Source organism: Schistocerca americana, chromosome 2 (assembly GCF_021461395.2).
Source record: "Schistocerca americana isolate TAMUIC-IGC-003095 chromosome 2, iqSchAmer2.1, whole genome shotgun sequence".
Lineage (NCBI taxonomy): Eukaryota > Metazoa > Arthropoda > Insecta > Orthoptera > Acrididae > Schistocerca > Schistocerca americana.
This window is the reverse complement of record NC_060120.1, coordinates 202,601,512-202,625,277: the sequence shown is the minus strand read 5'-3', so window position 1 is coordinate 202,625,277 and position 23,766 is coordinate 202,601,512. Positions and strand designations below refer to the sequence as shown.

Sequence of the window (23,766 nt, the reverse complement as noted above, 5' to 3'; positions counted from 1 at the left end):
AGTCGGCAGTAACTCTACTTGGTGTATGGATTTGAAGCTCTCCTTATACAAGTATATTTGATTTTCAGCTCTTTTGCTAGTGATAGAACTGTATAGTCAATTGTCAGTTCTCTGGCAGATAACATTGTCCGTAGAAGGCAATACAATTATCCCCTTCGTTCGTTGTTCGATTAGCCAGTTTTGAAACTAAGTCATTTTAATTACCTACAAAATAACTCTGAAGAGTGGAGAAGAATTACACTAACTTTATGCACCATAGAAAACCATTAAACATAACCACAATTGTGATTAAATTTAATAGAATCAGTCTTACGTATTTATACTCAATCATTACGCAGTACTTGTACGTCATACTTAACACAATCAAAAAGTCATTCCATTTGTGACGCCGTACGTCAAGGAATCCATTTAAATTACAATCTAAGAACGAAAACATCATCCTGGAACACATAAAGATGTCATATTAACCGTGAACCAAAGCACACTCACGTACAGTGTGTGGCTGGAATTAGCTACAACAATTTTGTAACAAGAATGGCACAGATTACCTGTCACGGACATTTTTGTGTATTCCATGATGTGCTGGCAAGTCATTCAAGGCAATTTAATGTTATATACGAAAATAGATCATAAGAAACATATGTTACAGCGTCAGAGTAGATTAATGAGACGTCAAAGTGGTATACATCAAACATACATTAAAAAACGATAGTTTAAGATACTGAAGGTAGGGCTCCAAGTGCGTATTTATTGTCATATTGGAATTTTCAGCTCTGTTCTAGTTCTTTTTCTTAAGTGATTATAAGTACGAATGGCTACGAGAAGGATATAGGATGTCGATAGCATAATATGCATAATCTAAGTTTTTGCCAAAGATGAGATAGACATCGGAGGGACTGTACACTGCAGCATGGTTCGTCTACAATGAAATAAATTGGCTTAGAAATATATATGCATAGTCTAGGAAGATGCTTGTTATATGCCTATACATATTTACGTTATATCACTATGCAATATAATTTTAAAAGGAGCCTGTAATTGAAAATAAAGGAATGTGCATGTTATTATCTATAAAGAGAGCCAGAGACGTCACTGGGGAAGAATATTTTAGTATGAATGACAAGTAAAATGTTTTGTGTAGGACCCACAACCAGTGAGATTTAATAGGTATGGTTGACAATTAGGCGTACACAGGACTGGGGCAGTAGTTCCTTCGCAATTGCGTTATCCCTCAAGGAAATGCCGTAGTGAGTTATTTGATTTTGTAAATTCTATTAATAAAAGTACGTACAAGATAAAGGCTACTTAAATTCAGCTGTAGCGCATTCTTACCTTGTAGAACTGAATAGAATTGTTGTTGACTGATAACCGCCAGCCGTCAGACGTTCATCTCGGGCAGGAAGTCAAGCCGGGATGCCTGTAACATAAATAGAATATTTGTCACGTGATATAATTCTTTCAGCACGAGTTACCTGCCTCTGTTAGTTGTCCAACCAAACAACCATAAGGTAGTGCTAGACAGAAAAACACGACGGAGGCAGTCCGTTTAAGTTTATTACTGTACGCATAAAATGGTCCGTGAACAGCACGTACACACACACGTGCCTGTCATTGATGTTGTTTACAGAGCTGCAGGAGTCTATAGTCTCCTGAAATTTAACGCAAGATAGTGCAAGAGTTAAACAGCACAACCTGAACGTAAGTGCAAACAGCAGAAGTGTATGAGCCAGTGAATGAGAATATTCACACTGTAAAACACAGACAAAAAAAAAAAAATTAATGTATCTGAAAAGACGACATCGATTTTGATCCGATGCCGGTATATGCCACCTGGAGGATAGTAAATGTACTGATAACGGTTTCATTGTCTTCAGCCAACAGATAGCGCTGTGGCATAGCTACCAGCAACATCTACGTTTACCCTTTAATAAGGAACGTCCATAGTCGGAAGATTCAGTATGGTGCAAACGTGTGAAGCAAGAAGGCAACCATGCCACAGAGACGCACTCATGCTTCTTATGGTCAAGTGAGCAAATTAGAAAGGGGTCAAATGGTGGTCCTCCGAGTGGCGGGATGGTCCTTTCGGAGAATGGCCATACACGTTGGACGTGATGCGCTAGTTGTGCAATGAGGTTGGTATCAGTGGTTATATGAACATTCTCACACCCTTAGACGAGGTTCTGGACGCGCTTTGCATCACAGAAGCCCGCCAGGATCGTAATATTCTAAGGGTGGAAGTGGCAGAATGTACAGTTACCACACCATAGATAAGAGAGTTTGTGAGTCCAGACGTGTCAACACGAACGGTTGCGAAACGGTTGTTAGCAGTGGACTACGGGCACGCACGACTCTAGCCCGTCATCGACTCACACCACAGAATGGACGTGCATTGCTCGACTGGTGCAGTCAGAGGATCACTTGGAAGATGGAATGGCTAGCCGTGGTCTTCAGGGATGAAGGGAGATTCTGCTTGCATGCAAATGATGGTCGTTTGCACGTATGACGTAGAACTGGTGAGCGCTGTTTCGTAAAGTGCATTTCTCCAAGACACACTTGTCCCATCGCAAGCCTTACAGTCCCGGGTGCGATAAGCAACAACACTCGTTCACCTTTGGTGTTCCTGGAGGAGACGCTAACCAGCACTACGTACGTGCAGGATGTTGTTAGATTCGTTCTTTTGCCGTTCTTGCAACAGCAAATTGATGTGTTGTTGCAATACGATAATGCGCGCCCACATACTGCCCGTGAAACTCGACGTGCTATGCCAGACGTGAAGCGAACTTCCCTGGCCAGCATGATCTTCGGACTTCTCTCCAATCGAGTACGTTTGACAAATAATGGAACGTAAAGTGAATCGAGTGTCAGTCAGCAGCTGCTATAGAAGTACGTGAACAGGTCGAGCAGGTGTGGCATAACGTATCCCAGGACAGTATTCAGCATCTGTACGATCGACTACATTGCCGCCCGTGGAAGCTACACTGCGTAAAGCTATACTACGTACTAATATGGATCTTTCATCATGGGTCGCCCCTGGTATTCAGAACCGCTTGTGCTATTGATCTGTAAATGTAATCATTTCATGTACTCCATACGCACCGTTGCAACAATAAATCTTGAATGAATTGAAAACCTTTAAAGTGGTGTACTACTTTTTTCCCAGCAGTGTATTTTTAATTTGCAATGGGAAAGATACTTTCCAAATGAACAAAAGTTATCCTTACTTCCAGTCTGATCTCTAATATGACCTTAGAAACAAGATTACTACCCTAGTTTCCTTCCTGATCTCTTCACGGAAATAAATTGTACTTCCTACTCCAGCCGCTCATCTTTATTTATCTATCTCTATAACATAAGACTTTTGTAGCTTGTCGTGGTTACGAGCGGTTGCGATCTGTGGAGTAAGTCAGATACATGTACAATACAATGAAGAATTATTATTTACCTATTGGAATAAAAGGGAGTGCTGAATCTCTAATCATGTTGCACTCTGTTTGCGATTCTCTTACAAGGGGAAGGCCTCAGACATGGCGAACCGATTCGGCTCAGATTTGGCAGGTCGCTTGTGTACTACCTAAAACGAAGGACTCTAAGATTTTTGGGTCAACACTCCCTCAATTTTGAGAAAATCACCCCTAAAAGGAGCAATCGACTCAAAATTGGAGGGATCGATAGATAATTGTAAATAGTGCATTTTTCATCATCAGGTAGGGGGTCCGCAAACACAAACTTTTCCAGCAATCGAGGAGAGAAACTTTTACAACTGCCGCTTCTGTACCCACATGGTAAACCCTTTTCGCCGACAGCGACGATAGCGCAACGGCCAAGATAAATGGATGGGAATCGGAAAACCAGGGTTAGAATCTCGAAGAAACCTAGCAGATGTTAAATGGTTCAAATGGCTCTGAGCACTATGGGACTCAACTGCTGAGGTCATTAGTCCCCTAGAACTTAGAACTAGTTAAACCTAACTAACCTAAGGACATCACAAACATCCATGCCCGAGGCAGGATTCGAACCTGCGACCGTAGCGGTCCTGCGGTTCCAGACTGCAGCGCCTTTAACCGCACGGCCACTTCGGCCGGCAGCAGATGTTATTCTTTTCGTCAATTGATAGGGATAGGAGGGTTAATAAGGTAAATAAATCAATAAGGAATGATGATAATAAGATAGGCAAACTAATTTTCCAAACGCCGTGAGTTAGTAAAATATTAAACTTTTAAGCCTTTTTACATGAAAACAACTCCGAGTAAGAGTGCTGCGAATTTCTCACGAGGGATCACAGATAGCCAACTGCGCGACGCTTGTTTACAGTGAGGCACGGGACAGAATGCAGGCGGGGAGAGTTATGTTGTCCCGGTTGCCTCTTCGTCATATCATAGTTGTGAACCTGGAAAAGTGAAGGTGTCCAGCACGAGCCTTATAGAAGTCAATCGGAAAGAATTGTTTTCCGTCATTAGGCTGCCGCGAACCTCGCGGATACATGTAGTGATTCTTCCATCGTTAATGCGAAGAATGAAATACGTTATGAGAATGAATACAGTGTTCTTCCGTAAGTAACATGTGACGAGTACTGTTTGTAGTAATTTGCTCGTCTGTTTAGTCCGTAGTAACTAGTTATTCTTAGTTGTGTAATACTTTTCAGGTGCATAATCTGAATAATGGAGGATGTACGCTCTTCGACTATCGCTGAAATATATAGTTGGGAGCCTGTCACAGACGATGGCAAGCGGTGAGTTACCGACGCTGTGTTTTGGTTTGTAAAAGTGTTGCAAGACAGATGCATTATCATTGCACTACCGGAAGCAGGCAGTTCTATTTCTCGGCGTTCCAGATTGATAGGAGCGGATGTCGTCGAGCGACTTTCGGAGCTGACGAACGAAATGACTTTTGTTGATACTGAAGTACTATACCATGAAGACGAAGCAGAAGGTGATTCAGTGGAAGATATCCCGACTAGTGAATCGCAAAATGGTCGTAACACTTTGGAAATCTCCACGTCACTGGGAATATGTGCTTCATCTGTTCCCGATGACTATTACGAACCGGTTACTAAACGATTCAACTACGGCGCTATACCCCTTGAAGTAAATGTAAAGGCGGTAGCGCTTGTCAGGAATCATCCTAATTGGAACTTAAAAACACTGCAAAAGCATGAGGCAACAACAGTCCTGAAAAGGAAGAAGGACTTGAAATTGTGGGAAGGTGATATCGTTAAAGGAGGGACAAGATACGACAAATACCAGGCGATAAGTAAGTAAGTGGACATACGACGATTTGTCGAATCTCGTTGTCGTAACGAGAATGTAACAACGAGACTACTTCAGGAGTAGGCTGCAGGTGTAGCGCTTCAATATACTGCCAACAAGGATTTTACATTTGCTGCATCATTATCTTGGGCAAGAAATTTCAAATCGGACTGTAAAATTCGTCAACGGCAGGTCATTAAAAACGTCTCTCATAAGGAGGTACAAAATATAGAAGATATGCAGAAAGTGGCGGCTCTTTTTAGCACGCAAACAGCGTCACTTATGACCGGTTTTAATCGTGATTACTTGATCAACGCCGATCAAACAGCATGTGAGTATCGGGTGAACATTTGACGCATGTTATCGCATAAGGGAGAAAAACGAACCCTTGTCGCAGTTGGTAGTAAAAACAAACTGACACATTCGTACACGGCGCAATATGCCATCACAGCCTCTGGAAAAGTGTTCCCTGAGGATTTCCTGTGTTTACAAGAAACAAACGTTACTTTTGGTCCTCGGGTTATAGAAGAGGTCAGTCGTTGAAAAATGTTTACATTACCTGCTCCAAGTCCGGGAAACTGACGAATGCGATTTACAGAAAATTTCTTGAGAATTTTTTAAAACCATACGTTTCTGATAACAAGTTTTGTCTAATACTGGATTTCCAGGAGTGGAAAAATTATACTACAATATATGACACAATGTTTATAGATGGCGAGGGTCAGCCGACGTGCACAGTAAAAGTAATACCGCCAAACTGCTCACCTGTGTGCCAGCCGTGTGATGTTTATTTCTATCGCCAGGTTAAAAACTTTATTTCCAGGTTTCAGAATTGCAGTGTGCTTCTGGAAACCCAGCGAGAATTGCACAACCGCACGGTTGCAATAACTATTCACAGAATAATTCATAACCACCGATTTTCCAGGCAACGATATCGTATGTGCGGTACGCATCAAAATTAATTCCCGAAAAAGACATATTTTAAAATGTAAACCAAGTTTGTTTTCCGCCGACTCTTCAGAAGGAACAGTATAGCTGCCGAAAGATTGCATTCATTAAATGTTTTTGGTGCCGTGAGTATATTTGTTTCGAATGTTTATATAACAAGTACCATTCATCTAGTTGTTCGAAGAAAAGTGAGGACACGTAACAGTTACTGGACGAGCCATTTTAAAGTGACCTGGAGAAACATTTTAGTTGTTTACTATCCAAAGAGGTTTGAGAAATTTATTGGCCTACCTTATTATTATCATTCCTTATAGATTTACTTGCCTTATTAACCCTCCTATCCCTATCAATTGAGATATGGAAAAATACAAACGGAAAGAAGAACATCGGCTAGGTTTCTTCGAGATTCAAACTCAGGTTCTCCGATTCCCACCTTGGCCGTTGCGCTATCGGTTCTGTCGGCGAAAAGCGTTTACCATGTGTGTAGAGAAGCGGCAGTTGTAAAAGTTTCTTACCTCGATTTCTGGAAAGGTATGCGTCTTCGGACCCCATATTTGATGATGAAAAATCCTCTATTTACAATTATCTATCGATCCCGCCAATTTTGAGTCGATTGCTCGTCATAACCTTTAGGGGAAATTTTCTCAAAAACGCGGGGGTGTAGACCCAAAGTATCTTAGATGCCTTCGTTTTAGATTGTACACAAGAGACCTGCCAAATTTGAACCGAATCGGTTGGCCGTTTCTTAGGCCTTCCCCTTGTTAGTCAAATTAAAAGAACGTCACTAACTTACGAACGATGCTAGACAATGGTGCCCTCTGTAGCGTCACCAAATATGATATACAGTTAAGAATTTCGGAGTAATCAGGAGAAACGTCAACCGATTTCAAATTCCACCCATATACGGAAGACAAAGACTCTAAACCACTACTACACTACCAATATCATGTTAGCCATCACTCTGCACGAATAATCGTACACTTCATTTTATTTCAGCGGTAAAATATACTGCTGCCTGTGCCCTAGTCAAGGCGGTTGTGAATATAGGAATAACTGTCATGCCAAGCTGGCGGCAGCGAAATCAGATACACGGAAGTACTGTCCTGCAGACGGTTGATGGATTGAGACCCAACATCACAGTTACCGATAGTCAGCGTAAAACTGTTATGTTGGCCACTAATACATCGTGTATATGGATCGTGGCAACTCCTTCAGAGTAAGCTAAGGCCTAAAGATGTCGCATTGAAGCGCCGAAAGTGGTAACTACACAATAAATGTCATAAGGACGGCTGGAGGCATTTCATTTTCCTACAGAAGTAATTTTTATCCGCAATGATATTTCAAAGAGGCGAACACACGCCTGTATATGAAAACTAGCTAAATAACAGTAAATTATACAATTAAATACAACAGTCACTAACTTTTACATTTTATTTTGCCAATATGCGTTTCGGGACCACCTTTAGGTACCTTAGTGCAGTCCTTTGTTTGTCATGACATCAGCGGCAGTAGTGTAGCTGATGCCCAGCGCAAAATTTCAATTCATTTTCTGAAACCGTGTTTGAAGTCAGATACGTTACGGAAATTAATTATGAGCGATGGAAAATTTATGGAAATGAATGCTCTAAGCCAGCTACAATAAGTTAATAGGTTTTTTAATATTTTACGCGACAGGCCTGTGTCGGCTTATTGCCATTATGAGGTGACGTCTAATTGGAAGTGACGACCACATTGCATCTATAGTAAACTTTTCCTCTCATGTCTCGGTTGTATAACAGTTCTTGTAGTGATCGAAATATAAAAATTCGTCTTTCTCATATATTTTGACAGTTCATTTTTCACATTTCTTTACTATGATGCTGTATGTTTTACTGTATTATATATTTACTATACATAAACTAAAGAACTGTCAAAATATGTGACAGAAACCTTTTTTTACGTTTCGATAACTAGAAGAACTATTATACTTACCGAGACATGGCGGAAAGACTTTACTATGGATGCAATAAGGTCGTCACTTCCAATTAGACGTCACCTAACAATGGCAATAAGCCGAAACAGGCCTGTCTTGTAAAATATTAAAATACGTAGTAACTTATTGCAGCTGGTTTGGAGCATTCATTTCCATTATGCCTTATACCGACATATGCTACGCTGCAAGACCCAACAGAACGAAAAAGAAAATGGAAAATTTGTACAGCGATCCAGGGAGAAAGCTACGTATGAAATAATGTTCATTGCTTGATAATTCAGTTTTTATTTTTTGTGGGAGTAAACTGAAAGATGAAAGAGAAAGTGAAACTAGAGCTACGTTCATCTTCATTAAATACGAACAGTGATTAAACTAATAAAAAAACTATACAGAAACTCCACCGACACAATCCCGGAGGTTATTCACTGATAATTTTAATACAAGGGGACAGCGCTTGCTCATCATCACCGATTTCGTCCTAATTTACGGTATATGCATGGCTTCGTCAGAACAAGGTGGCAAGTTGTAGTTCCAGATGACGGATAGTTTGGGAAAAATACTATTTTTTGTGCAGGTGAGATGAAGCGTGAACCATTTACGTCAACGTAGTTTCCAGGCAGCGGTTGGCGCAGCGAGATGAGCACAGAACGGTCGAGTACCTAAACGGAAACCGTTTTCTTTAAATTTTCAGTTTTGACTTTACTTATACCGCACAGAAATCGAAATTGTATTTAATATATTTTTTATAAAAGGCATGAAAAAAGAAATAGAGCAAAATTTGAGATTGTATATAAATTTCTAGCAAGAGATCATAAGGTGTATACAAGAACTTCGTATAAAAAACTAAAAACTTTTATTACTTTAAAGTTGATGATTTACACGTGTTGTAGTGACATTATCGTATAAACAGGTACCATGAATGTTCTCGGCAACTTACACAAATTATCAAATTATGAACACTGCATTACGAGGATGTTTTAAGGTTTATATAGAAGAACTAACATGGGTTATATTCCTAAATGGTTTGCTCTCATCGCACAGTTTTTCAGCAAACCACGCGTAACACAATATATTGGGGAGGATAGCTGGTGATGTACTGTGGAATGTATTTTGATGCAGTTTTTTCGAGATGTTTCCTTTTCTCTCTGGGTGAGATAAGAGCACTTTTGAATTTTGTCATATACCTGACGATAAAAATAAACATCATATGTTTACTCTAGCGGAGTGCATATCGGGAGAATCTCTTTAATACTGCGCGACGGCAATTCTTCTTCCATTATTGTGAATTCAGTTATTATTTTCACTAGTCAATTAAAAGAAGAAATTTCTCCTCCTGAACGCGGGGCTCCATCATGTCACTCAAAACGTTTTCTATATGTCTGCTGTAAGTTTCGAAGATTTTACAGAAGTAATGAGTGATAATATTCCTAACTTTGCAGCGTGCTCACCGACCGTTTTTTGAATACGCGTTCAAAAGAGCCAGTACAATCTTGTAGACACATGTAGACTGTCGAAAATAATTTTGCAGAAAGGTTTATAGCACACTGTGCTGTATGCGAATGTGTTACTTTTAGTTTATTTGCGGGGTAACTGACCTAAGAACTGGAATTGAATTTTTTTTGTTTCTACACTTCTGTTGTGGTCGCTGGGGAATAATTTAGTCACTTGATGTTCAGTAACTCAACAATATTTACGCTTTCCGAGTGAACTTATCTTCAGAATATCTACAGAAAAGCTACAAAAGTCTTAAGTTACACAGTTATTTAAAATAGTTAACAAAGACTAAATTGACAAAATAACATGAATTACAGTTAACATGCCAGAAGAGATACGCGGCTTTATACACACGGTATATCACGTACAAGTAACCAAGTTCAAAGTACTGCTGAAAGAGCAAATATGACGTTACGTAGAAGCTGAAAAAAACGAAAAAATAGAAAAAAACAGGGTGCCGTGCAGCAACTTCCAGCAAAAAGTCTTACGCACATCCAAAAAAGATATTGTTAGCGTCTTGTGGAACAGCGACGGTGCGGTGTACTGTGAATTGCTTCTCTCGGGTGTAACCATCACAGCAGAAATTTATTGTCAACAAATAAGATGCAATGCAGACGCAATCCTAGGACAACGAGCAGTAAGACTACGGGAATTGATACTTCACGACGATAATATCCACCCTCATTCTGCTAGACTGACACAAAACACTACACGACGGCTGGGAAGTCATTCCGCACCCAACTTATTCACCTGATCTTGCGCGTTCAGATTTTCACCATTTCCGCTCTCTATTGAACAATCTTCAAGGGACTTCCTTTCCGGATGAAAATGTGCTCCGAACATCGCTCGACGAGTTTATTCATGGATAGCTAACTGAATAACGTAATACATAATTCAAATAAATGCCATTTTTTTACTATAAGTAGCAATGTTAAGGATCGTAAAGCAATCGGTATATTTAACTACATTGGCAAACTTAAGGAGACAGAAACCGTTAACATTAGCGTTTCGTGCGCCAAAATTAGAATAACGGTAAAATATTTACATTGTCTTTATGGACGTATAACATTGCAAAATGCGTAATCATTAACAAAAGGATAATACACTGAAGCGCCAAAGATACTGGTATAGGCATGCATATTGAAATAGAGGGATATGTAAACAGGCAGGAAAACGGGGCCGCGATCGCCAACGCCTATACAGGGTGTTACAAAAAGTTACGGCCAAACTTTCAGGAAACATTCCTCACACACAAAGAAATAAAATATGTTATGTGGACATGTGTCCGGAAACGCTTAATTTCCATGTTAGAGCTCATTTTATTACTTCTCTTCAAATCACAATAGTCATGGAATGGAAACACACAGCAACAGAACGTACCAGCGTGACTTCAAACACTTTGTTACAGGAAATGTCCAAAAAGTCCTCCGTTAGCGAAGAGACATGCATCCACCCTCCGTCGCATGGAATCCCTGATGCGCTGATGCAGCCCTGGAGAATGGCGTATTGTATCACAGCCGTCCACAATACGAGCACGAAGAGTCTCTACATTTGGTACTGGGGCTGCGTAGACAAGAGCTTTCAAATGCCCCCATAAATGAAAGTCAAGAGGGTTGAGGTCAGGAGAGCGTGGAGGCCATGGAATTGGTCCGCCTCTACCAATCCATCGGTCACCGAATCTGTTGTTGAGAAGCGTACGAACACTTCGACTGAAATGTGCAGGACCTCCATCGTGCATGAACCACATGTTGTGTCGTACTTGTAAAGGCACATGTTCTAGCAGCACAAGTAGAGTATCCCGTATGAAATCATGATAACATGCTCCATTGAGCGTAGGTGGAAGAACATGGGGCCCAATCAAGACATCACCAACAATGCCTGCCCAAACGTTCACATAAAATCTGTGTTGATGACGTGATTGCACAATTGCATGCGGATTCTCGTCAGCCCACACATGTTGATTGTGAAAATTTACAATTTGATCACGTTGGAATGAAGCCTCATCCGTAAAGAGAACATTTGCACTGAAATGAGGATTGACACATTGTTGGATGAACCATTCGCAGAAGTGTACCCGTGGAGGCCAATCAGCTGCTGATAGTGCCTGCACACGATGTACATGGTGCGGAAACAACTGGTTCTCCCGTAGCACTCTCCATACAGTGACGTGGTCAACGTTACCTTGTGCAGCAGCAACTTCTCTGACGCTGACATTAGGGTTATCGTCAACTGCACGAAGAATTGCCTCGTCCATTGCACGTGTCCTCGTCGTTCTAGGTCTTCTCTAGTCGCGAGTCATAAGCTGGAATGTTCCGTGCTCCCTAAGACGCCGATCAATTGCTACGAACGTCTTCCTGTCGTGACACCTTCGTTCTGGAAATCTGTCTCGATACAAACGTACCGCGCCACGGCTATTGCCCCGTGCTAATCCATACATCAAATGGGCATCTGCCAACTCCGCATTTGTAAACATTGCACTGACCGCAAAACCACGTTCGCGATGAACACTAATCTGTTGATGCTACGTACTGATGTGCTTGATGCTAGTACTGTAGAGCAATGAGTCGCATGTCAACACAAGCACCGAAGTCAACATTACCTTCCTTCAATTGGGCCATCTGGCGGTGAATCGAGGAAGTACAGTACATACTGACGAAACTAAAATGTGCTCTAACATGGAAATGAAGCGTTTTCGGACACATGTCCACGTAACATCTTTTCTTTATTTGTGTGTGAGGAATGTTTCCTGACAACAAGTGTCTGGCGCCGTTGTTAGATCGGATACTGCTGTCACCAACGGCAGTTTATCAGGATTTAAGCGAATTTCAACGTCCTGTTATAGTCGGCGCACGAGCCGTGGGACATATCATCTCCAAAATAGCGATTAAGTGGGGATTTTCCCTAACGATAATTTCACAAGTGTACCGTGAATATCAGGGATCCGGTAAAACATCAAATCTCCGACATCGCTGCGGCCGGAAAAAGATCCTGGAAGAACGGGACCAACGACGACTGAAGAGAATTGTTCAATGTGACAGAAATGTAGCACTTCCTCAAATTGCTGCAATTTCAATGCTGGGCCATCAACAAACGTAAGCGTGGGAATGATTCAACGAAACATCGTCAATATGGACGTTCGGAGCAGAAGACCCACTCATGTACCCTTTATGACTGCATGACACAAAGATTTACGCCTCGCCTGGGTCCGTCAGCACGACATTGGACTGTTGATGACTGGAAACATTTCCTGGTCGGACGAGTCTTGTTTCAAACTGTATCGGGAGGATGGACGTGTACGGGTATGGAGGCAACCTTGTGAATCTATGGGCACTGCATGTCGGAGTGAACAGTTGAGCTGGTGGAGACTCTGTAATGGTGTGGGGCGTGTGCAATTGGAGTGATACGGGACCTCTGAAACGTGTAGATACGACTCTGACAGGTGACAAGTACGTAGGCGTCTTGTCTGATCACCTGCATCCATTCATGTCCATTGTGCTTTCTGACGGACTTGGGCAATTACAGCAGGACAATGCGACACCCCACACGTCCAGAATAGCTACAAAGTGGTTCCAGGAACATTCTTCTGAGCTTAAACACATTCGCTGGCCACCAAACTCCCCCAACATGAACATTAATGAGCATATCTGGGCTGCCTTGCAAAGTGCTTTTAAGAAGAGATCTCCACCCACTGGATTTATGGAGAGCCCTGCAGAATTCACAGTGTCCGTTCCCTCCAGCACTACCTCAGACATTAGTCGAGTCCATGTCGCGTCGTGTTGCTGCACTTGTGCGTGCTCTCGGGCCCCTACACGGTATTAGGAATGTGTACCAGTTTCTTTGGCTCTTCAGTGTAGAATGTAATTATGAAGGCTTTCGCGGCCAGTCAGTTGACACTAAAGTTTTATGAATATCGTACCGCAAAAATGGCTCAAATGGCTCTATGCACTATGGGACTTAACATCTGAGGTCATCAGTCCCCTAGGCTTAAAACTACTTAAGCCTGACTAACCTAAGGACATCACACACATCCATGCCCGTGGCAGGATTCGAACTTGCTACCGTAGCAGCAGTGCGGTTCCGGACTGAAGGGCTACAACCGCCCGGTCACAGCTGCCGGCTTCTCGTACCCCATCATAATGTATAAACCCTTACCGGGGAATCATGGCGTGTAGGCTTTCAAGGCCGGTGTCTTCATTAATTAAAACGTCCGAGCTAAGAGGCTATGGTTGAACAGCGGTAACTCTTAGTCGTGACGTTTCGTTTCCAACTACGAGAACATGTTCCGAGGAGAGCCAATGTCTGTCTGCTAGGGCTTGGAGGTTACAATTACATAAAGCGCATAGAGGGCGCCACATCTCGTCATGTGCTATCGACAGTGGAACTATCTCTGGCTAACGTTATTACTGACGATCAAAGGTAATCGATCGTTACATCACTGGTACAAAGTCGACCGCCATATCTTATCTAATTATAAGCGTTCTTCTTTTATGTTACATACGCGCATAACAATTCTATATCTTAACTAGCATGTACAGAGAATACTTAGAGATCTATAAACACCATAATGATTTTAACAGAAAAGAAGAATTCTTAAAGATAAGATATAGCTGTCGACTTTGTAACAACGATGTAGAATCAATCACCTTTGATCGTAATGGCGTTAGTGAAAGATAGTTTCACTGTCGACAGCACGGGACGAATGGTGGCGCCCTCTATGCTCTCTACAGCGCCAAATATCTCACGAAATATGCATCAAACGATAAAACTACAAAGAACGAAACTCGTCTAGCTTGAAGGGGGAGACCAGAGGGCGCTACGGTTGGCCTGCTAGATGGTGCTACGATAGGTCAAACGGATATCAGCTGCGTTTTTTTTTTTTAATAGGAACCCCCATTTTTTATTACATATTTCGTTAGATATTTGGCCCGGTCACGATCAGTGGACCACCCTGTATATAAACGGTACCTCCATGGCGTAGTACCTCCTTGAACTTCCACTGTCGGAAGGTGGTATGGGACTTTCAGTGCCACCCCCACACCTTCAAAGTGCACTTCAATGAAATCATTGGAATTACATCTATGTAGAACAGAATAAATTTAGCCTTACGCCAGAACAGTAAGACCGAGATCCACCGGTGACGCTGTACCTCAACCTAACCCCCCCCCCCCAAAAAAAAAAAAAACCTAGCAGCCAGTCGTTAGCCAGTCTCGGAAGATGTTTCCTGCAGTTGGCAACGAAACTTCAGGAGGAGGACGTTCTATCGTTCCACCACCGCCTCTTAGCCCTGACGTTTTAATTAATTTACTGGAGAAATCAACGTTTCGGCCACGGTTACAGTGGCCTCCTTCTGGGTCTATTGACGTGATTTAGCCGTGAGCAGTCACTTTTATTTTGCCATTGCCGCTCGCTGAGCACAACGTTACGCCATGATTTTGGAACGTCGTAGCTGTGACTGGTTAGTTGTGGCGGGAGGAGCGGGAACTTTAGGACTGCTGCGGTGGGCGGAATGGGGGTCTGCTGTTAACTACTGCTTCTTGTGTCGTTTGTTACGATTGATGCTCATTGGTGAATGAGGCGTGGGCTCCTCTGTTCAAACGGTGGGCGGAATGGGGGTCTGCTGTTAACTACTGCTTCTTGCGTTGTTTGTTACGATTGATGCTCATTGGTGAATGAGGCGTGGGCTCCTCTGTTCATGTTGTTTGGACATTTTGTTATTTCTGTGGCTTCCCTGAACTTGCATTTCGTCAAATTCAGGTGCTTAGCCAGTGCGCGAGTTTCGTTTAACGTGATTTCCTTGCCGCAGTCTTGTCGGTGTTCGATTAGTGCAGGCTTGCCGTGCTGCCTCATACGAATGTATCACTCATATTCCTGCATGCGCGTAGCTATCGGGCTGCGTGTCTCACCGATGTACATTGATCAACCAGAAAGTTATGACCGCCGATCTAGAATCGATATAATCCTGTCCAGGCGATAGCAGCGTCACCTGCAGAGGAATGATTACTTCAAACACATGCACGGTGAACGTAGTATCTTAGAGTGCCATCCACGTGTAGAATGGGGAAAGCGCGCGGTCTATCTGAGAGGGCAGATTGTGATGGCCCACTGTCTCGGCACGAGCGCTTCGGGAACTGTACGACTTGTCGAGTGTTCGAGGAGTGCTGTGGTGAGTGTCTCCAACACGTGGCGAAACCAAGGTGAAACGTCCAGACGGTGTGAGGTCGGGGAGCCACCCCTCATTACAGATGTCGGATGTGGTACGCTGAGCAGACTGGTAAAACAGGACAAGCGGCGATCTATGGCGGAAAGAACATCAGACTAATGCTGGACAGAGTACAAGAACACACAGTGCACCGAACACTCCAAAAGATGGGCTTCCGCAGCCGACGACCCGTGCATGTGCCAATGTTAACACCACAGCATCGACAACTACGTCTGAAACGGGCACATGACCATCGGCACTGAATGTTGGTGCGCAGGCAGAGCGTTGCATGTCTGATGGATCCTGATACTTTCTTCATCATTCCTACGGGAGGGTGCCAATCCGTGTTGACACCTGTACTGGGTAACATTCATGTGGGCATCCGTGTGTCCATCAGAGTCCGTGCAAGGCACCACGACGGGCAAGGAGCATCGTACACTGGTTGCAGACTACGTACACCCCTTGATGACCATTATGTTTCCTACTAAAATGTAGACTTTCACAGCCGGAAATGTCATGTCCATTATAATTATCCGGGCTATTATGCCGTGGTCGGTTGGTGAATTCTTTGTCAAATCCCAACGTTTCATCCCCGTCAGCGGGAGACATCTTCAAGGGGTTCGGTAGCTCGATGGAAGGTCCAACAAGCCCACTGGCTCGCTACTAACTGCCGCTAAATTCCGTGTCAGCAGCGTGACGTCACGTGTTCTGAAAACGTCAGTGCAATTGGCCGCTGTCCGTTTCCGTCGATCGCCGTTGCCATCACCCTGTAGTGGACCTGTGGTACACATCTTCTTTATCACCGGCATCCATATACCGTTTAATTTCACGCCCTCCTCCTTACGATTGAAATTATTAGGGTGTTTAGCGATTTCGATTGCCTCCCTGTAGAGCCTTTCGTAATATCCGCTTGTGGCCGCTAGTACTTGCGTCTCCTCGAAACGAATATGGTAGTTCCGTGGCTGGAAAGCATGCTCCGCAACAGCTGATCGTTCCGTTTCTCCTCTTCTACAATTGCCCTTCTGCTCTTCCAAACATTTTGAAACCGTTCTTTTAGTGCTACCCACATAAACATCTCCACAGCTGCATGGGATCCTATACACTCCAGCTTTTTTCAGTGGTTTGCGAGCGTCCTTGGCAGGCTTAAGGTATTCCTGTATCTTCCTGGTGGGCTTGTAAATTACAGTGATTTTCCGCTTCGTCAAGATCCTCCCTATTCTTTCCATTACATTTTTAACAAACGGCAGGAAAACTTAGATTTTGCAGTAGCCTGTACGTCACTATGATTTCTGCGTGGCTATCTCAACGCACGTTTTATTTCGGCGGACGAACATCCGTTCTTCATTAGTGCATTGTGTCTATGTGACGATGATGTGCTGATTATATTTACATGTTTTGACGATGCCAAAAAAAATGTTCAAATGTTTGTGAAATCTGATGGGACTTAACTACTAAGGTCATCAGTCCCTAAACTTACACACTCCTTAACCTAAATTATCCTAAGGACAAACACACACACCCATGCCCAAGGGAGGACTCGAACCTCCGCCGGGACCAGCTGCACAGTGCATGACTGCAGCGCCTAAGACAGCTCAGCTAATCTCGCGCTGCCGATGTAGCTACTGATTTAGACTCAAATCTTCCCATCGCTCATAAACGCCCATCTTTCGTTTCTGTTGTCAATAGGTCTGCCAAACTGCAACTTAAGGACATTACTATCAGAAAAGATACTGATATTACCGTTCAAGTTGGAATTGTTAACTGATACCCTGAAAACTTCGTTCGCGAAATGGGACTTAAGATTCTCAACAGGGGGAAAAAGAAAAAAAAAAACCACCTGCTGTACATTCTATTGAAAAATTGTATTTGCTTCCTTATCTTATCTTGGTCCTGTCTGTGACAAAATAGACTGTGCCTGTAAGAAGGCCTACTTAAAAATAGGTTCTCGCAACCACAAAAACTTGGCTTTTCCACATCATAGTGTTGATGGCTGTAGAGACAAACATAAAGAATCTGAAGTGTACAAAATTAACAGTGGCTCGTGTGATAGAATTTACATAGGGCAGATTGGAAGTTATTTTGCCACTCGTTGTATGGAACACACTTTTAAAAACAACAGTGCCCTCGGTTCACATTTAAAAAATGAAGGTCGTGTACTGTCATCTATTGATGACGATGCGGGAATCTGGCATATTGAGCCAAAAGGACAGGATATGAACGTCCTTGAGGACATCGAAATTTACATTCACCGTTCTAATAGTCCTTCAAAAGTATTCAACGAACAAACACCAATGACGTTTCAATATATTTGCTGGGCTGTTGGTTACACAGATAATTTCCAGGTTGCGCTGTATGTCTCTCGTAGTGTTTTCCTGCAAAGATTCATTCCTCCATATGTGGTTCTTATGCATCTTTCGGTCATATGCAGGTGGTGTTGCCATTGAGGCGAAAGATAGGAACTCCATTAAATAAACCTACGAATAATGGAAGCAGAAAGTGCGAAAACTTGACTTATTGTTTGCATAGTAACGAATAATTCTAATGGTAGGGGACCTGAAGGCCTCAAACGTTTTAAATGTGTTTACTACTTTTATCTAGGTGTTGTTTTAATTAGTGATGATAATATGAGGAAGTTAAATCTGATATACAGTCTTACAGGTATTTAAGAGTTCTTTGATTACAGAAACAACAAAGTTAAGAATAAATATTCCCTTGTGCGACCAGTTGCCGCTTAGAGGTGAGAAATGCGGACGATGACAGAAGCACATACAGGTATAAACAAACTAAGGGCAGTTGGAAGGAGATCTGCGAATGGAAGATGTTTGCAGACAACAGTGATACATGGAGGCAGGTTATTGAGAAGACCAAGGCCCATCTAAGTTCCAAATGCTGAAGAAAAAAAAGATAATGACAAAATCGCCCCAAAGTAGGCAAAATTCCATTCATTTTTTATGATGTCTTTACAGTGACGTAAATTTATTCGAGTGCCAATTGGAGAGTAACAGGAACTGCTGTACTTATACATCTGATTGCCCAGTTATTTTCACTGTCTCTTGTTGACGTTGCAGCTCTTTACTTCGTATTTCCTTGCTTGCTACGAAAAACTGGAGAGGTATACTGCTTTCTGCAGTACAATGTTTTATAATTCTTTTTCATCCAGGCATGATTCAGACTTTCTGTACTATCTTCAGTGGGTTCATTTGTTTATTTTCTTTCTCATCTGAATCAATTATTTGTTTAGTCTCGCACCTTTAAATCTATTACACAATCTACAGCTTGTCCATTTCTGGTATTGTGGTATTTGTGTTGAGTGAAAACACTTGTTACTTTCGCTGTTGCCATTGCACATGCATTCTGTGTGCTCTGTTAGCTAAGCGCAGAGTTTCTAACGCCTTTACGTAACGACAGCACCGAAAAAAGTATGCGTCTCAACATGACGCAAACAAGGTATAAAAAACACCACGCCATAAAAAAGAATGACAAGCTGTAGATCGTGTAGTATGTTTATAGCTATCGGCATAAACAACTAATGGCATTGTGTGAGGAAGAAAAAAAAAAACGTAAACTAAATGAAGACGGCACAAAAAGCGCTGGAACATATCTGGGTGAAACCGAAACTATAAAACAGTACCTCGCATAAGGCAGAATTCTTCTCCTGTTTCGTGACCCTCTAATGGACAGGAGAGAGGAACGAAGGACGTGGGGATGAAACTTGAAATTTTCTTCGCACCGTCCCAGAGACACTAGTGCACGACCTGTCGCAGCTGGTATTGCTGAAGTGCGACGTTGCCACTTCTCAGTGGTAGATGAACGGCGTCACGCAGAGCTCGCGTGAGCGAACTTGGCACCGCGGGACCTTAAGCACTCTTGCAGAGGGAGGCTTTCAAGTCACGCAACGCGCCGTGAGCAAGTGCAGCTCTACTAGTGCGAGCAGATTTTTCGCCGTTCCACAACTGCTTTCCCAAACAGAGTTGGTAAATGTTTGCGAGTGGGTAACATGCCTTGTGTCTCTGCAAACGTAATGCCAATTTAGCTACGATCTGAAACGTTCGAAATGGAAACGAAAGGTAGTGGACAATAAAATATTTTAATTTAACTAATATAATACCAACGTAGCAGTGCATTGTTTCAAAATGAGAACTTCAGCACGTCAGAATTGGCGAATATTTTGATATATAAACTGATGGTTGACCCATTACTCACTTCGTGATCCACAACAATGGTAACATTTTAAATACTAACGAATTAAAATTTTATACCGGACACGTACTTAGACGGAAATTGAGTAAACAGTGGACGCTTCACTACCCCACACTGAGCTATGGTCTGTCATATAATTCAGTTTGCTTCCACTGTCAACATCACTGAACCAGTGTTACTTGCTTTTACTTACATTTTATTCTCTAAGTAGAGCTGGCTGTTGGAGCAGAACTGTGTAGCGTCAGGGACTCATCAGCCAAACTTCACATGGGCATGTAGTGGAATAGATGGAGTCTCACCCGGACATGTTTGGGAGGACATCTCTAGTTCTGGCATTTACAATGGAAACGAGGGGAGCCCACCGAAAACGAGAGCTGTAGATCGGCGTGTGAAGCTTACTAGGATGGATGAGCTGGTACAGAAATCTGAGTTCTTGTCGTGGCCACTCTAGTACCTACACCTAAATCGAATGCAACACATCGGCTGCCACTGTAATGGAAAATATAACAGCCTCCACAATATTACCACCAGTATCTCCTCATCCTCATGTGTAGATGTGCTCATAAGGACAGCAGCAGCAGTATGGCGATGTAGGTTGACAGCATCAATCCTCTCCACAGTAAGTGTCTATACGCCCTATAGTTGTGATGAGGCTTCAGACTTTCTACATACTACACTGCTCCCGACAGACTTACCCTCAGTCTCTCGGTATTAATCCCTAACAATCACTTCCTCGTTTGAATGTTTCACCTTGTTTGTCCTAACACCTTGAACTGTGTTTACCGTTTTCACTTCCTCAGTACTACGGCTGAATGTTACATCAATGCACTTTATGGTTTTGGCAGCTAGTTGTTTTTTTTTTCTTCTGTTACTTCATTCCCACAAAAGTGGGGCTGGAAAGGGGTGGTGGGCTGGCAGCAATTATCTGCAATACTGTACAGAAGCAACGAAAAAAGCATGCCAAGTTTGAAAGAAGGCAAAATCCACAGGACTGTCAAAGTTTTACACAAGCCCGAACTTTAGCGCGAACTTTAGTGCAAGATGCTTTTAATGGTTTCCGCAACGAAACTCCGTCTCGAAATCTGGCAGAAAACCCAGAGATATTCTTGTCGTATGTAAAGTACACCAGTGGCAAGATGCATTCAATACCTTCAGCGCACGATAACAATGATGATGTTATTGATGTCAGCACCACTAAAGCGGAGTTACTAAACACGGTTTTCCGAAATTCCTTCAAAAAGAAGACTAAGGAAATACTCCATAATTTGAACCAAGAACTACTGCCAACATTAGTAACTTAGAAGTACATATCTTCGGCGTGGTCAAGCAGCTTAAAACAATTAAGAAAGGCAAGGCTTCCTTCCACATTTCATACCACTCATGTTCCTTCGGGAGTTTGCTGATACAACAGCTCCACACTTAGCTATCATATACAACCGCTCGTAGATATATCCTTTCTCTTAGACTTAAAAGTTGTACAAATCACACCAATACCCAAGAAAAGAAATATGAGTAATCCGCTGAATTACAGACCCATAACACTAACATCGATTTGCACTAAGATTTTATAAGATATACTGTGATCAAACATTATGGATCGCCTCGAAGAAAAGGATTTATTAACAAATAACCAACACGGCCAGAAAATACCGTTCTTGCGAAACACAATTAGCTCTTTATGCCCAGAAACTAATGAGAGCTGTCGACTAGGGACGTAAAATTGATTCCATGTTTTTAGATTCCCAGAAGGCTTTTGACACCGTTCCTTATAAACGACTTCTAAACAAACTGTCTATGGAGTATCGTCTCAGTTGTGTGACTGGATTCGCGATTTTCTGTCAGAAAGATCACAGTAATAGTTGATGGAAAGTCATCAAGTGAGACAGAAGTAATAGACTATCTGGCGTTTCTCGAGGAAGTGTTATAGGCCCTTTGTTGTTGTTGATCTACATAAACAATTTAGGGGACAATCTGAGCAATCCTCTAGGATTGTTTGCAAATGACGCTGTCATTTGTCATCATGTAAAGTCATTAGATGACCTGACGAATTCGAAAATGGTTTAGACAAGATATTTAAGTGGCAACTGACTGTAAATCATGAAAAATGTAAAGTCATCCACATGAGAATTAAAAAGAATCCACTAAATTTCAGTTGCACTATAAATAACACAAAAGACCTGTAAACTCAGCTAAATACTTAGGGATTACAGTAACGAATAACTTAGCCAAGGACTGCGATTTATTGTCAGAACATTTAGAAAATTTAAACGCCTAATAGACAGCTTACACTCCGTTTGGACGTTCTCTTCTGGAGTATTGCTGTGCAGCGTAGGACTCGCATCGTATAGGGTTGACTAAGGACATCGAAGAAGTTCAAAGAAGAGCAGCGCGCTTTGTATTATCGCGAAATAGGGGACGAAGTGCCACGGATACGATACACAAATTGGGAATTGGGGTGGCAGTCATTACAACTGAAGCAATTTTCTATGCGGCAGGACCTTTTCATGAAATTTCAATCAACAACTTTCTCCTTAGAGTGTGAAAATATTTTGTTCCCTCCCTCTCCTTCCTACTTAGGTAGAAATAATCATCCTAATAAAATAAGAGAAATCAAAGCTCCTACAGATAGAGTCAAGAGTTGCTTTTCCCCGCGCGCTGGGGGAATGGTAGAGAAGTAGCTTAAAGGTGGTTCGATTAACCTGTAAGTAGGCTGTTTAGGTTTTTATATTGGTAACGCCACGTAGCGCACTGTATCAAAATCACTGGCTGCGCTGTGTGCAGTCTGCGGCTGGGTGGCATTGTTGTAATATTCGCTATTGTAGTGTTGGGCAGCTGGATGTTAACAGCGCATAGCGTTGTGCAGTTCAAAAAATGGTTCAAATGGCTCTGAGCACTATGGGACTCAACTTCTGAGGTCATTAGTCCCCTAGAACTTAGAACTAGTTAAACCTAACTAACCTAAGGACATCACAAACATCCATGCCCGAGGCAGGATTCGAACCTGCGACCGTAGCGGTCTTGCGGTTCCAGACTGCAGCGCCTTGAACCGCACGGCCACTTCGGCCGGCTATACCGTTGTTCAGTTGGAGGTGAGCCGCCAGCAGTGGTGGATGTGGGGAAGTGAGATGGCCGATTTTTGAGAGCGGATAATCTGGGCCTGTGTCCATCAGAAACAGTACATTTGTAAGAATGGATGACATGAACTGCTATATATATTATTACTATTAAGGTAAATACATTGTTTGTTCTCTGTTAAAATCTTTCATTTGCTAACTATGCATATCAGTAGTTAGTGCCTTCCGTAGTTTGAATCTTTTATTTAGCTGGCAGTAGTGGCGCTCGCTGTATTGCAGTAGTTCGAGTAACGAAGATTTTTGTGAGGTAAGTGATTTGTGAAAGGTATAGGTTAATGTTAGTCAGGGCCATTCTATTGTAGGGATTATTGAAAGTCAGATTGCGTTGTGCTAAAAAATATTGTGTGTCAGTTCCATATGAAACGTCCCCTTAGAAAAATTATACATGACTGTGCTTAAACTGACAGTAAAATAACCAATGACGGACGGAGCAGGGAGGACATCAAAAGCAGACTCGCTATGGCAAAAAATGCATTTCTGGCCAAGAGAAGTCTACTAATATCAAATACCGGCCTTAATTTGAGGAAGAAATTTCTGAGGATGTACGTCTGGAGTACAGCATTGTATGGTAGT

General features: G+C 42.4%; 1 long non-coding RNA gene across 1 annotated transcript in view; it reads right to left on the bottom strand.

The window, feature by feature from the left end:
- Positions 1-1,337: 1,337 nt before the first annotated feature.
- The window catches only part of LOC124596456, a 450,318-nt gene continuing 427,889 nt past the window's right edge, over positions 1,338-23,766 (bottom strand). Inside the window, exon 3 of the long non-coding RNA XR_006978301.1 lies at positions 1,338-1,417. This is a non-coding gene — a long non-coding RNA (uncharacterized LOC124596456). The remainder of the gene's footprint in view (positions 1,418-23,766) is intronic.